We start from the raw sequence: 15,234 nt of genomic DNA, 5'->3' as shown, positions 1-15,234 counted from the left end.
CATTTAGGCCTTCGATATATATATATTGTTTTTTATAACTTTATAATTTTCCAAATAGTAAACAACAGGTTGCAATGCTAATTTCCCATTCTCCACATACACAGTGTCACAACATTATTATACATAAAGCACACAGCATGAACGCTTTCCGAACAGTCGCTGTCACTGTATATGTACTCCCAAATAGGTATACTGGCATTAGCCGAATGCGTCTTTACGCCAATACATTAGAACCAGCACCATGTGTGTTCATGAGTGGGCGATGCTGCCCATCCCCAGATGGAATGTCCCTTTCTGGCTCTTGGGAATTAGAAGTGGTTTCCTTATCTAGGAGATATTGCTTCAGTGACTGTCAGATGTCGCTGGGTCTGGATGAGACGGGTTGTAACGTAGCATATAACTCACAGTTTGTATTACAGTGGATCAGGTTGTTTAGCCAAGCTTTCTGTGTGGAAATGAATCTGCTGCCCCAGTGAATCGCTATCTACCTTCTTGCCAACAACAGGGCAATCGCAACAAACCTACGCACAGATTTAAGGACCTCGCGCACATATCCCATCAGCGCCAACCCTGGGTTAGGTTCAATGGTGAAGTGCCCCATATACAGTAGTGCAGTGAAAATGTCCCTCCAGGAGCTGTCAATCCTGTTGCAATTCCAGGTCATATGGGCGTAATCTACGTGTTACGCATGACATTAGGGGCATGTGTGAGTGCAAGATGGGTTAGTTCTGGGAATTTTTGCCAGAATAACATATGCCCTTCACAAAAATGTAAAATGTATTAGATTATGTCTACTATTGAGGGATACCTTCCGTGATTGAGCGCAACAATATTCCCACTGTTGGTCTGGCATTGGGTGCCCCAGATCACGTTCCCATGCTTCCCGAACCTTGACGTCCCTACTGGGTACAAGAGCCATACTGGCCCTGTATAATTTAGATATGAGGTGTTCCCCCCAGAGTTGCAGAATATTAGTGTTAGCAGAGGGAAACTGTCCGGTTCCAATGGAAATTCCGAAATCTGTGCTAGCAAAGCCCTCCACATTCAGTTTAGTATACATCGATCCATGTATGGAGCCTCGTGGAAGCGGGTGTCTTCCGTCCCCGAGTATATGTGCACCCCCGGGAAGAGGTCCCCATCTGTGTCGAGTAAGTATTTAGTAAGAGTACACTGAACCAGCATCTCCTGAGTATGAGCAGCCATGAGTTTTTAGCCAGGGGGATCGCGGAGTAGTAAAGCGACCACCCTCCTGTCAAAAGGGCAGCTTCTTCCAGGCCCAGCTAGTGGTAGATACCGTTTGTATATCCTGGGGGTCTTTAAGGAGAGGCCCAGTGGCAGTATCGCTGCCAGCGGGGTCTGGTTCGCGTGGTCCTCCCAGGCTTCCCGTATGGAATCTGGACATCGGGGTGATACCAATGGTGTGCAAAGCTGAACTGAACCACTAAATAGTAAATTTGAAAACTAGGGACCCCAAACCCTCCCCGTTCATATGGCAGGGTCATTGTGTCCCAACTGATCCTGGCCCTCCCACCTCCCCGACCAGTCTCATGAGGGTGGTGTGGAGTGTTTGGATAAACTTATTGGTTAGCGTAATGGGAATGTTGTGGAAGATGTGTAGAAATGTGGGCAGTACCACTATTTTAATAATAGCAACATGTACCGCCAGGGAGAGAAGGAGTTTTAGCCACCGTTCCACTTGTGATTCAAGTGTACTTAGAGCTGGTCCGTAGTTCAGCTGTATAATCTGCTCAGTCTCCCCATGTAAATGTATCCCTAGACATTTGACCGATGTGCCGCACCATGTGAAGGGAGATTCGCAGTCCAGGCTTGCCGTTACAGTGATTAAGGGGAACACTTCTGACTTGCCCTGATTTATGTGGAGTCCAGTAGAATGCCCCAAATCGGATTACTTCTCTGAATATGGGCACCAGGTTCTCCTGGGGATCTAAAGTTTAAGGTCGTCTGCGTAGAGCATTATCAGGAGTGGACCCGTTTTGAATCGAAACCCCCTATTGAGGTGGCGCTCTTGTAGATTCCGAATTTGCCTTCATATATTGTTTGTGAATTATTGTGTATGCACAACAAATGTCCATTTTAAGTGCTGCATTGTGCATTGGGATGCTGACACATATGCAAAGTACATATACATCACTGGTCATACAACTAAGAAAATATGACACAAGGGATCACATTTGATGCACGATATTTTCAGGAACTAGTGACCTGGCAGGAAAAAATTGGGCTGATTGCCCAACTGAAAAAAGGAATATAATAAAGATACCCTGCCTTGTCCGCAGAGCGTATCACAAAACCGGGCCTCTTTTTTTCCAGAATTGATCATTCCTTACCACTCTGTGAGTACCCTTTGATCATCTTCTAATTTGTTGATCAAAGTACCCTTCAGTAACAAAATATCTGCTAGTGGTAGGACCTTTTAAACAGTGGTTCCAGAATATGGAAGGGACCACATCTAAACCTCTGACCGTGTCGTAATTGATAATGGATTCGCGAAGGCAGTTCATGCCCACCTCTTTTCACAGCCTTAGGTGTGCTCTGCCATGACTGTACTAGGGTCACCTCATTTTCTGTCATTGATTTGATCTCATTTATGGCTAACTCTTTATTTTGGAATTGGGGGATATGATGTTTGGCTCACCATTCTTTTCTTACTCTGGTGAAAACGAGGTCCAGCGTAAAAAGAAGAAGAAACTACTGTCATCAAACTTGAATGTGGATTGCTAGAAATATTCTACACTGTCTCTTAGAAGAACACATGTTCTGACAGTCCTCTCCACATGAATCATGGATGTTTGAAATATCATTAAAAATATAGGGTTCCTAGATACAATCCACAAAACAATAACAACTTTCTGCATATATGGTCTAGAGAAGGTCTAGAGAAGGATAAAAAGCCACACACAACAAGTATTGGCAAAGCCATTAGGATTTCCTTCTGAATAGTGTAGACAAACAGTAGTAGAAAAGAAAAAACAAATGCGCACAAGAAGACAGAGTAACTCACCTGTGCATGCTCAAAGTGCAACATTGATGCAGGCACCCACACACACAAACAGACGTGTACATACAGACACCCATAGATAATACACATCAAACCACTCATCAACTCAGACAGAACACAGCACACATAATGATAAAAAAACTTAATAGAGCCTTCGCAATTAAAGTTTTACCATATCACAGCCAAAATGTGCTATTATTATTCAGTATGATGGTGCCAAATTATTTGACATTTTAAACAAAAAAGGCTGGGCTGGGCCTGTCACGAGTCAAAAATGGTGGCCTGCGGGTTACACATATTTCAACAGCTGGTGTTTCACTGACCGAGCAAAACTGACATTGCAAGGATATTGTGCATGCATACTCAAAAATGTGCATATGGGCATTTATAGCCTCACAAATGCATGGATATGGGTGTGTGTGATTGTGTGTTTGTTTGATATCCTTGGACAAAGCCATTCTGTTATTCTTCCAAAAAAGGCATCCGACAGGATAAAGTTGGCATACATTGGTTTACCTGATCACATGTTCAGGCAATATTCCTGCTTGTGCCAGTCTGACGGCCTTCATTTGGACAGTACACTTGACCCTGCTTCCTCTAGCCTAGCATGTTGGAGGGAATTTCAGAACAAGTGGCACCTACATAAAATGAGGGTGTATATCAAGGGAAGTTATATGAAGATCCTAAGGTAGTAAAGTCATTAAAAAAACAGAGCGTGCCTAAAATAAATGAGATGTCATGAACACTATAATGTGTGGGACTCTGGATTGGACCAAAACTAGGAAGGGGACCAAAAGGTAGAATAAATCCAGTATTTGTAAAGCACAAACTATTCACCCTTACGGGTCTCAAGGCGCTGGGGGCCATCATGGAAATTAAGTGAGCTATTGCCCAGAGTCACATGGTGCTGAGTTGAGCTGTCGCCGGAGCCGGAGATCGAACCCTGAGCCCTATGCCCTGAAGTCAGCTGCCCTGGCCACTGCCCCACACCTCTCCACTGAATCAATTAGCTTGTTGTGTGATGGAGATAGTTAGCAGTTCACACCCATTGAAGACTACATGCATTACCCTCAAGGCAATTCAGCTCAATAAACCTGACTACCTATCACAGAAATGTCAGTTCTCTGACAGAAACAGCTTCATAAGAGCCCACATTCTGCTAAAGCTGGATATTTCTAGATTTATAAAATCCCCAATTCTTAAAATGTCTTCTCTGATAACACGCTAAAGTCATTGAGTGGTCTCATGGTACATACAGGTCCATCAGTCCCTGTTTCATGAGAGCCTAAAGCAGCTCTTTCGAAAAGACTTCACATTAGCTGCATATAGTATGGACAAGTGTATATGCAGAATGTCTTACACTATTGTATTGCTGTACCAATAAATCTTTCGAACAATGTACCACTTTCTACTATTTTGTAAAGCGCTCTCTCACCCTGTGCCCTTAGTTTTGGTGTCTGCATTAACCCCTCCGCTGACTTATTAAAGTTGTTACTAAGACGCCCATATGTCATATGTATATGTCATTGTTTGGATTGCTTTGCTTTGCTTTGGCTGACACTGTTTTATTTTGTGCCACCAATGGGGGCAAACTCCTGTTTATTAGGCACATGATGGGGGTGCAAGAGAGTTTGCTGTTGCCGATCCCTTCTGGTCACCAGCAAACTCAAAAATGAGGTGGCCCCGTGCTCACTTCTGAACTGACATATTAATGTGCATGTGGAATCACTAGTGATGTCATACATGTTATATGGGCCTAGGACGAATTCTATAGCCTATACTAGGTACATTCAAGGATCAAGCTGGTGGACAGGGCTACAAGAGGGTATAAGGGATTAAATTATTGCCACCAGCTCTGTCCCAGTCAAGTCCATCCGCGTGATCAACTTCTTCTGTCAGCGAGAGGGAGTGAGGTGTGAAATAGAATGAAATGAGAGGCCTAACTCCTACCACCCACCGCACCCCACAAACAGAAGAAATTAACCAGGAGATGGGTACAGAAATGGAAGGGATTACGATTGTTCTTAGTCCCTCTTCTTCCAACCTTCACTTCTTGATTTAGTTTCACAGTGATCCTTCATCTCACAAAGCTTTTCCGTCCGCAAGAAGCATTGTGAAAGGAAGGAGCTGCCTGTCACTGCCCAAGCAAGTTGCCAGGCATTGTTCAATGCTTTTTGAGTCTAAGAAAAACATCTAAAATTTCGGACTTTTTTCTGGGGCACAAACTTAGGGTTCTGTGCCCCACCAGCAAGACAAACAGTACCTAAAAAAACTATCCAAGCAGCATCAGCCTATTTGCTGGGACACAGAAATACACACCTGTAACCCAGTGAGGAGTCAGATGCTGTTTGTATTTTTCCTAATTTAAGGAAAAAACAAACAGCATTTAGCCCCTTGCTGGGGCACAGAAACACATGTGTGTGCCCTATTGAGGAGCCTAGCCCTAAGAAGTTCAAAAAACAACTGGGTCTTTGCTGGGGCACAGAAACACACATATGTAACCTAGATGGGAGTCAGATGCTGTTTGGATTTTTCTTGTCTTTGAAAAATACAAGGAGCATCTAATTACTTGTTGGAGCACAGAAACGGATGTTGGTTGGATTTTTTCTTACCGATGCAAAAAAAACTGAAAAAAAACAGTCTCCTTTTTAGGGGACAGAAACATACCTGGACCCAAGTGAGAGTGAGCAGCTGAACGCAGTTTGCATTTTTTCTTAGGCTATGGAAAAATCCAAACAGTGCCTGGCTCCTTGTTGATGCACAGAAACCCACATCTGCTGAAACATCAAAATAGTATTTGTTCCATGGCTGGGGCACAAAACACGTCTGTGCCCCAGCGAGGAATCAGACACTGCACATCAGTGGTTCACTGATGCTGTTTGGCTAGAATTTTCTTAGACAAAATCCAAACAGTGTCTCTTTCCTTCCTGGGGCACAGATACACGGGTCTATGGCCCAGTGAAGAGTCAGATGGTATTTGGATATTTTCTTAGAGCTGAGAAATAATCTAAACAATGTCTGGCTCCTTCCTGGAGCACAAAAAGAAACATCTGACCCCCAGCAAAAAGTAGGACACTGTTTGGATTTTTTATTAGACAAAGAAAAAATCCAGACTGTGGACACTGTTGGGATTTTTTTCTTAACCTAAGGAAAAATGCAACCACCATACAGCTTCTTGCTGACGCACAGACAAATATGTTATGCCCATGCCAGCATCTGTCTTGCTGAGCACAGATATGCAAGTCTGGCATTGGGCCATCTGGCACCCAAGAAAGTCTACTAATGCCAGACATTTCTGAACACCAGACACCTGGGGGTGTCATTTTTGGTGTGATTTGTCTAGATGCCACCACTCTCTCTTACCGAAATTCCTTGCACTTGTTAGACGTTGCTCAAAAATAAAGAATTTCCTCAAAGTTCTGAAAAGTCCTAGAATTTGTAGGGAACAACAAAACTCCCACCAACCAGTGGTCCCACTCTACTAGCCATAAAACAGTGCCTCATGTGGGAGGGATAACATAAGTGGCAGGGGAACATGCCAACTCTATGACATTAGGAAAATCAATGAAGTGTCATTGTCGTCGTCACATGATCACATTTGTGGCCTATCATTTCTTCCACAATAGGTCCACCCGCAGAGGTGGGATCCTGTCTATAGTGGAAGAAATTAGGGATCATTGGATGGTAGGAATGTTATCACTGGCCAGAAGTCGTGGAGTATTCTGTCTCAGAAAAAGAAGCATTTGTGATTTTTTTAGCAATACTTTTACATTTGTTAGGGTTTTTGGGTAATATAAAAAGCTGGGATTCAAGCAAGCCCCATTACTGTGAATTCCTCTGTGTTTCTAGTTTTCAGAAATGTCTAGGATCGGATTGACCCTCTTGGTGCATCCTATCCGGGGCTGAAATACAGTAGGCATTCCTCCATGTTCTGCCCTCCATGAAAAACATTCACTGTTGCCTAGTGTGTGGGTCACTGCTGAAACAAATGGACAACACACACACGACTGCTAACCACACATTCCGAACACCTCGGGGAACACAGATGTATATAAACTTCTGGATTTGTTTCTGTGTGAGGATGACTGAGGGAAGCCACTTTGTATTGAGGAACCAATGATGAAAATCAGACAAATGTCTTGTTTAGAGTGTTTCACCTTTCAGCCAAACTGGGGAGGAGCAGTCTTGCACATAGCGATACAAATCTTATAATACATTGATGTTGGAAATATATGGTTGTGCGATATTACTATAAAAACCAGCAACCAAATGAGAGGTAGCCTAAACTGATATTACTCTTACAGTTGCTTTCCAGAATTCCAAAGTGCACTCTACAGTTTATCACCTGTGGGCACCTGGAACTTGTAGAAAACTCATACATGTCCTCCTTACATAGGAGACCCAGAAAAACAAAGATGGGGCTCAGCTTGGCAGGTATATGTTCCTGCATGATGGAGACTAGAGGGAATCATCATGTTCGGGAAAACAAAAGCTAATAATCTTACAAATATCGTGTTCAGCACCTTCTATCGGACAACTATTAACGGAGGTCTAGCTTGCACCAATGTATTCCTTGCATTGTACAGAACTAAACAATATATAGTTTTTATCCTTTGCATATAATCCTGAGTTTTATGAACAGTGCACCAAAAACTGTAATTCTACAACTATTTTGTGATCCATCCTCATAATACAAAATTGATTGTGCAGACTAGATTCTCTAGGTCAAGCCTCACATAGTAGGATTGCCACATATTTCCTTGGTTAGTGTCCTGGAAAGGGTATTTGTCTATTTGAGAAATGCAGCAAAATATTGAGCACATTTGTTCAGTAAAATCTAAATAGCTCCATATTTTTGTATCTTCAGGATGCAATAAAATACGAGTGTGGATTTGCACACATACATAGCCCTGCACGTGTCAAAAATAACACATTGAGTCAGATTTGTCCTAATACTCTTTGCCTTGCAGCATGCATGATGTTGCAAGGTCAAAGCAATTCAAAAGTCAGATTTACCAAGCAATGCAAGGCCACCCAGCATGGCCATGCATTGATTGGTACACCTGGTGCAATGCAAGACAGCACAAGTTGTTGCCTTACAATTCTGTGCCCTGGGAAGGTGTTCCATGGCTGGAGCGTGAGTGTTCCCATGCATTCTCCCATGCATTTTGAGGCATTCCCAGATTTAACAAGACTGGCAAACCTAGTAATGCGTCAAAATGCTACACTTTCCCAGGGGAGGCGCAACGAAGAAAAATATATTTCTCCTCGTTGTTTCGTCTTTCGAAGTGTGCTGTATTATACGGCACACTTAGAAAGAGGAAGAAAGACTCTGAGGATTGTTTTTGTTGAGGAAGATATCCCTTTCTGTATAAAAGCAATCCTGCTTACAATGTAGGCAGATTGCGTGGTAGCACAGGGTGAGAACAAGAATGCACTATATATTAGTTAAATATGGGATATTCCTGCCCTCCCCTTTCATGCAGCGTAGCAAGTTGTTTTGCTACATTGTGTTGTGTGAAAGATTGATAAATCTAAGCCATAGTTTATATGTGTGCACAAAGAAGCCAAAGAGGCAAATGTGTTTAAACAAATTAACCCTGTTCTTCAAGAAAAGCTCCAGCACAGAGGTGCACAAACACCTCGACAGTGAAAGGGTCAAGAATTAAATATATTAACATTTTAATACTGGGATGCAGAGGAATGCACAAAGGCCACTGCATGACACACAGAATGCATATTGTTAAAAGAGGCCCTTTTTTAAAAATAGCACACCACCAACATGTGAACATCTCTTACAAATGGTGAAAGATGTTAGTGTTCATTTTTTTCAAAGCATGCATATGCCCTGAGGCGTCTTGGAGCTGAGGAGTCATGGATTGTACAGTCCTGTAAAAGACAAAAGTGGGAGATATCAAAAGGATTCAGTTGTAAAAAACCAGCGGCCATATTATCAAGGAACGGCGATAACATTATTGCCGCTTTAGCGGCAGGAAATTGCAGCTAAAGCGGCGATAATGGGCTTGATAATATGCCATTGTGAATTCCCATAGAAGCCCAGGTTCTGGTGTTAACCTGGGCTTCTATGGGAATTCACAAGGGCATATTATCAAGCTCATTATTGCCACTTTAGCTGCAATTTCCTGCCGCTAAAGTAGCGATAATGTTATCGCCGTTCCTTGATAATATGGCCCCAAGTTTTTAGGTATTTTCTAAACCTTCTTAGGGAGGTCTGTGATTTTGAATAAAGTGGAAGGTTGTTCCACAACTTAGCGGTACCACCAATAAAGCTCCTGCCTCCCCTGTTGACCAATTTAAACGGCAAATCCTGAAATTTTTAGATGCGGCAGAGCAGAGAGTGCTGGTGGGGGAATGCCACTGAAGGTTTTTTCTGAAGTAATCAGAACCTGAGCCCTGTAGAGCCCTTATGGGCAATGCAGAGGTCTTTGAACGTAATGCATTTTTTTGGTGGGCAGCCAGCGAAGTATATGTATTGGAACTTTGGAATTCCTAGTAGAATATCAGTACCTGCATTTTATGGAGTTTGAAGCATTCTTAGAAGCCGTTATTGCATGTTGAGGTAGAAGGTGTTGCAGTAATTGATTTTTGACAGGACCAGATTAATGAATACTGTTTTCTGGAGTTCATGGGGAATAAAGAGAAGAATTCTTTTTACAGTCCTTAGGATGTTGAAAGAGAATGAGGTGAGTCCATTCACATGTTTTTCGAAAGTCAATCTGTCATCAAATGGGACTTGCAGGTTTCTGACCTTGACAGAGGTAGGAAGAGTCCCCAGGTTCAGTGGCCACCAAGTGGTGAAGTAGAAGGATAGATCATTTCGAAAAGGGAGAACCTCGGTCTTGCCCTAGTTTAATTGTAGGCAGTTTTGCTCCATCCATCTCCCCACTTATTTTCATACAGTCATAGAATCTAACAGTTGTTTAATAAAGGTCCCTGGCGATTGATGCACAGATTTGTGTGTCATCAGAATATGACACCAAGGTGAAGTTTAAGGATCTAATTAGACATGCAAGGGGTGTAAAGTAAATGTTAAAAAGTATCAGGATAAGCAAAAATCCCTGCAGGATGCCACAAGGCAGGGAGAAGGAGGTAAAAATAAATCTGTTAAGGGATACTGATTGTTTTCTGCCTGAAAGGAATGATCTGAGTGTAGTCAGTGTGGTGTCCTTTATTCCTATGCTGTATAGGCAATTTAGTGGGACCTTGTGGTTAACCGTATCGAAAGACGCCGATAAGTCAAGGAGGATAAGGGTAGCTTTTTCTCCTTGAACAATGCAGGCTCTGATTTCTTCTGTGGCCACAATTAGGGCTCTTTCTATATTATGCCCGCTCTAAAGCCTAATTGAGTGTTGTCTAGAAGTGAGTTATTTTCCAGGAAAGAGGTGAGCTCTGTATTGATTGCTTTTGAAATGACGGAAGGACTTCAGTAGAAGTTTGGCTAACCTACCTCAGTCGATGCAAAATCATTGTAGACTTCGGTCTAGATTGAAGTATTCCACTCTTTGGATTACTTCATAATTAATCTCTAATTATAAAGGCTACAGAATTTCATGTGCTCACAGTGCCCTAGTGCGCTCACTCATGCAATGGTGAAGGGGTCAATCCCCCTCACAAACTGCGTGGTCCTCTCTTCTCCCACCATGGCAACAGACTCAACTTCTTTTGTTAGGACGCAGCAAATTTACTACAGATGAAACAAAGTGGTATAACAACCATTGCAACCAATAACATTAAACAGTAGCAGATATAGAAAAGTACATAGCAAACCTGAACACTGAGTTGCACATATCCTATTTACCTCCCCATTTGGGGGCAGCATAGTACAGAAAGACCAAGTGAGATAAAATAACACATCAAACATTTTTGACAGCTCCAGAGACCGCATAGCTCTTTGGTCCATGCCTGGGCATCTGTAACTCTTGGTCATGCCCCACATAATCTCTGGGGTACCTGAGGTAGGACTAGAAGTGTAGGGCCACCAGCAGGCCAGCCCCCCTTCCAACCAGCCTCAGCCCTGAAAAGCTTTGACCGAAGGAGGAGGCACACTGGGAAACTAACTGCCCTCAAGAATCAGTGCCATTATTCGGCTACAATAGGCTCAAATGTAGACATGTTGTGGTGGGTGGGTGGCAAAAATTCAGTCAGACTGACACAGTGAATTTCAAGCATACCAATTTAATTGTTTGCTTTCAAAACCTAAAAAGGTTGTTCAAGATAGAGGTGAGATAAACCGCTTCACGTAGCTCCACTTCAAATCTATCAAGAGCCTCCCACTCCTGGGTCCTGCAGCTACCATTCAGACATCTTGAATTTGGTAATGGCATCAGCTGGAGCAGACAGGCACCACTTCACCCTGCCGCACATGAATGCAGGCGGCCCTACTGCAGCTTCAAAGTGTCTCACACCCGGTTGGGGATCTAAATTGGTGGCAGGATGAGCCATAAACCATGTTATCCTGCACAGGAGGCGGCCATCTTTTTTATCACTTTATCACAGTCAGCATCAGTACCGGACTGCATCAAATGACTCCCGGACTGGAGTTCCCACATGAAAACTTGCAAGACTCACGTGGACCATGTTGGGAGTAGGCGCTCCTATTCGATGATGATGACACTGAGGGGCAGATTTACAAGTCCCTTGCGCCACTTCTACGTCACTTTTAATAAGGGAAAAGTGATGCAAAAGTGGCGCAAGGGGCTTCTAAACCTGCCCCTGAATTTATAAACTTGCAGCTAAGACAAGAACCTAAGTACGAGTGAGCTAGTGTCGCTCAGAATCGTGGCTTTTCCTCTATACTTTAGCTTTAGCATATTCAAAGCTAAGATTCGTTATAATCTATGCATTTACATTCACAAAAGTGCACATTATCTATTAACGTTTCGGCTAGATATTGTTTGTCACCATATTTTCTTGTGTCTGTATGAGTAATCAAGCATCGAGTTTTCATATCTTACCATATGCTCAAATTGCATGTTTTTTTGTTTGTTTAGTGTTTGTATGAGGCGAAACGAAACTGTTCGTCTGTAAACTAAACTAAACTAATCGAAACTCTTCATATGTAATAGAATCGAAACAAAACTGTTGTTTGTAAACTTGATAACATGACATTTTTTAGCTGAAGCAAAATTGCTCGCACAATTATTGTTATTCATAGCGCTCTACCCCCGTTTGGGCCTTGTCCACGTTACATGAAAGTGCTAATAAATGGAATAAATAAGGTGCATATCAGCAAGCAGGCGATAAAAAATTATCGCCGCTTTTGCGTTCATTTTCGGACGAAAAGCGGCGATAAATTTATCGCCGTATAAGCAAGGTCACGCTATCGTGTGAAACCTTGCCTTATCGCCATTTCCCTTAACGCCCATCTTTGCATCTCTAATGAGATGCAAAGTAGGCGTTCCTCCGCAGGATAACGGGAGAAATGTCGCTAAGCGACATTTCTCCAATTATCAAGCCTCACGCAAAGCAGCATAGCAACGAGAAAAGTAGCGATAACCTCTGTTATCGCTACTTTCCTTACGCCTGCTTTGAAACTGACTTAGCCATGATATCCTATGGATGGTGGATATCATGGCTAAGTATGTGAGACCCTATCAGCAAGCTATCGCCAAACGTTGTGTGATTATCGCTGGATTTCCAGCGATAATCGCACATTTGGCAGCTTGCGCTCTGAATTTTATCGCTTTGGAGATAAGCGTTGCTAATAGCACGCTATCTCCGTGATAAAATTCAGAGTTGGCCGGCGATAATTATCCTCACGCTAAAAGCGCTGAGCGATAATTATCGCCGGCCCTTGCTGATATGCCCCATGATCCTTAAATCATAGACGATGTTTCGTTGCAGTACATAGTAAACTGATGATGGGCTAAGTTTCAAAGCAAGGCCACCCTCCTGGGATACTAGAGTCGTGTGTTCGGGACTAGGTACAGTGACAGAGGTTTGCATACATTGTTGAGCCCAGCTGCCAAACATTACTAATAAGTACAGTCTTCCACAGTGCAACTAGGTAAGCCACAACTAAACATATCAACAAGAGTGGGCACTTGCTCTGTGATTTAAATTTAATATGAACACTGAAGTCATGTACCCAAGAGCCATCTGCTCTTCCTAGTACTTCTTCTAAATTATTTAAAACTTCGCATATTTGTTCATCTGCTTTTCTGTGCCTCAAAGATCAGCTTGGTTGGAGTGTAGCAGTGTTGCTTGCATTGCTGATCTGTCAGGTCTGCAGTGCTATATGTGTGAACACTGTTCATGAGATATGATATAAAGATTAGGATTATTTATACCAACTGAATGTATGTTTAAAGAAGCCTCTGAAATTCTTGCCACTTGCTCTCTCCTTTTTGGATTTTTGTTGGCGTTTTATATCGGCTTTGTAAGTGATCCTGTAAAATATAGCTGTTTACTTACATATATTCTTGTCTTCAGAATATATTATGTGATGATGATGCTGCTTATTTATCTATACATTTTCTATTGGTATGTTTTTGGTTTTGGTCAGTTCTGTGAATGGTTTAGCAATTATGTAAGAGAAATAGGAAGTGGCAGTATGCCAGAGGAAGAGGCATGGTTTGTAAACTACTGAGCCTGAAAGGTAGTGCCTGAAATGAAAAATGTAGGAGTCAGGACAGGGATCAATGAAGTAGAAAAGAGAAAGAGAGATACACAGGCTGAAGAGACAGAGCAATGGATGTAGAGATACACATGCAGATTGCCAGAGCGAGGTAAACAGAGTGGGGGAGCAACTCGTTTAGAAAGGGCAGCGCAGAGAAAGAAAGAAAGAGAAGCAAAGAGACAGGAAGGGAGAGTGGAAGTAATTTTGGAAAAACAAGGACGGAAAAGAAAATGTGGCAGTTTTAGTGTAATGCATGAAAAAAAGAGGTACATGGGGGGGTGAAGAAGGAAGAAATGAGAGAAACGAAGGCCCAGACAGGACCAGACATTAAGTTAAAGAATAAAAGAAGTGGAGACATGGAAGAGCGAGTGAGCATTAGACAGATTGAAGGAAGGACATATGAAGAAAGTACATCAGAGAGAAAGATGAGGATAATAAAATCCTATAAATATAATCTAACAACAAGAGAGGGAGGGAAAACAGAACAACACACTCTTTGTCCCCCTGATAATTATACAAATAAACAACAGAAGAGTGAATCTTGACTGGATGAAGAGCGTTGTACAAGAAGTCACTCTTTTTTATTAGAAGAACCCTCACTCACCAACCTAGTTAATGACATGCTTCATCATTGGGTTCCCACCAGAGAGGCCGAGTGCCTCTCTGGTGTGCTGCAACGCCTGCTTACAGCGGAGCGGGTTTTTGATTGTGTGGAGGTGCAAAAAGTGATAGTGCGATGAGATAAAATTGCCTTTACGTGCCCGAAAGAATTTATTGGTCGAGAGGTAAAGCAAGGTTAAAAAATTAGTGAGGTGGATGTGTGGAACTGGTTAAATTGACCAGAAACATCCATAAGTGGTAGTAAAAAGTGGTCTACATGTTTCAGCCTCCTAAATGCCCATAGCGAGGCTGTCTTCAGGACCAAATGTCACGACGGTATACACACGCTAAGGTGTACCCTAACCTGTGTCATACAAAAACCGCACAACTTATGGTTACCATGAGGCCTTCAGCATTGGTAACCATAAGTTGCAGCAGTTTTGTTCTGTTGGCTGGGCACAGAGTGGCATCGGCCTGGCAGCTGTTCTAACGGGGCGGATTCCTTGTGGGTATGTTGGGGAAAGAGTGGACAGCGGGCCGGCCCGGGTCGCAGCTTTCCAGGGGCATGAGAATTTCTGCCTACGCAAATCGCCATATAACTACTTCAAAGTAGCATGTCTGCCACTTTAAATATGCTTGGAGCATGCAAAATTGATCAGTCAGCTACTGTACTTAATGCTGCATTCACAGGTCACAACAGGCCATGTGGACTCTGCATGTTCATGGCAATGTCTATGGGCCGTGCAGCAATCTAATCAGTAAAGAACTCAAAACCAGACACAGATGAAATGTTTAACGGCCACCCTCTCCACCTGGACAGCACCAATTCAGCTTCCTACCAGTTTTTTTAGCAGTTTTCTATAGCACAAACTTGAACTTAAGGTATCAGAGCTCTTTACATGAGCATCAGTTGCATTATAGAGGGACTCATTCATGTTTTTTAGGCACTGGGAGATTAATGTCATTTGCCCAGAAA

Source organism: Triturus cristatus, chromosome 4_1 (assembly GCF_964204655.1).
Source record: "Triturus cristatus chromosome 4_1, aTriCri1.1, whole genome shotgun sequence".
In the NCBI taxonomy this organism is placed as follows: domain Eukaryota; kingdom Metazoa; phylum Chordata; class Amphibia; order Caudata; family Salamandridae; genus Triturus; species Triturus cristatus.
The sequence above is the reverse complement of the archived record's forward strand: the minus strand, read 5'-3'. Positions refer to the sequence as shown.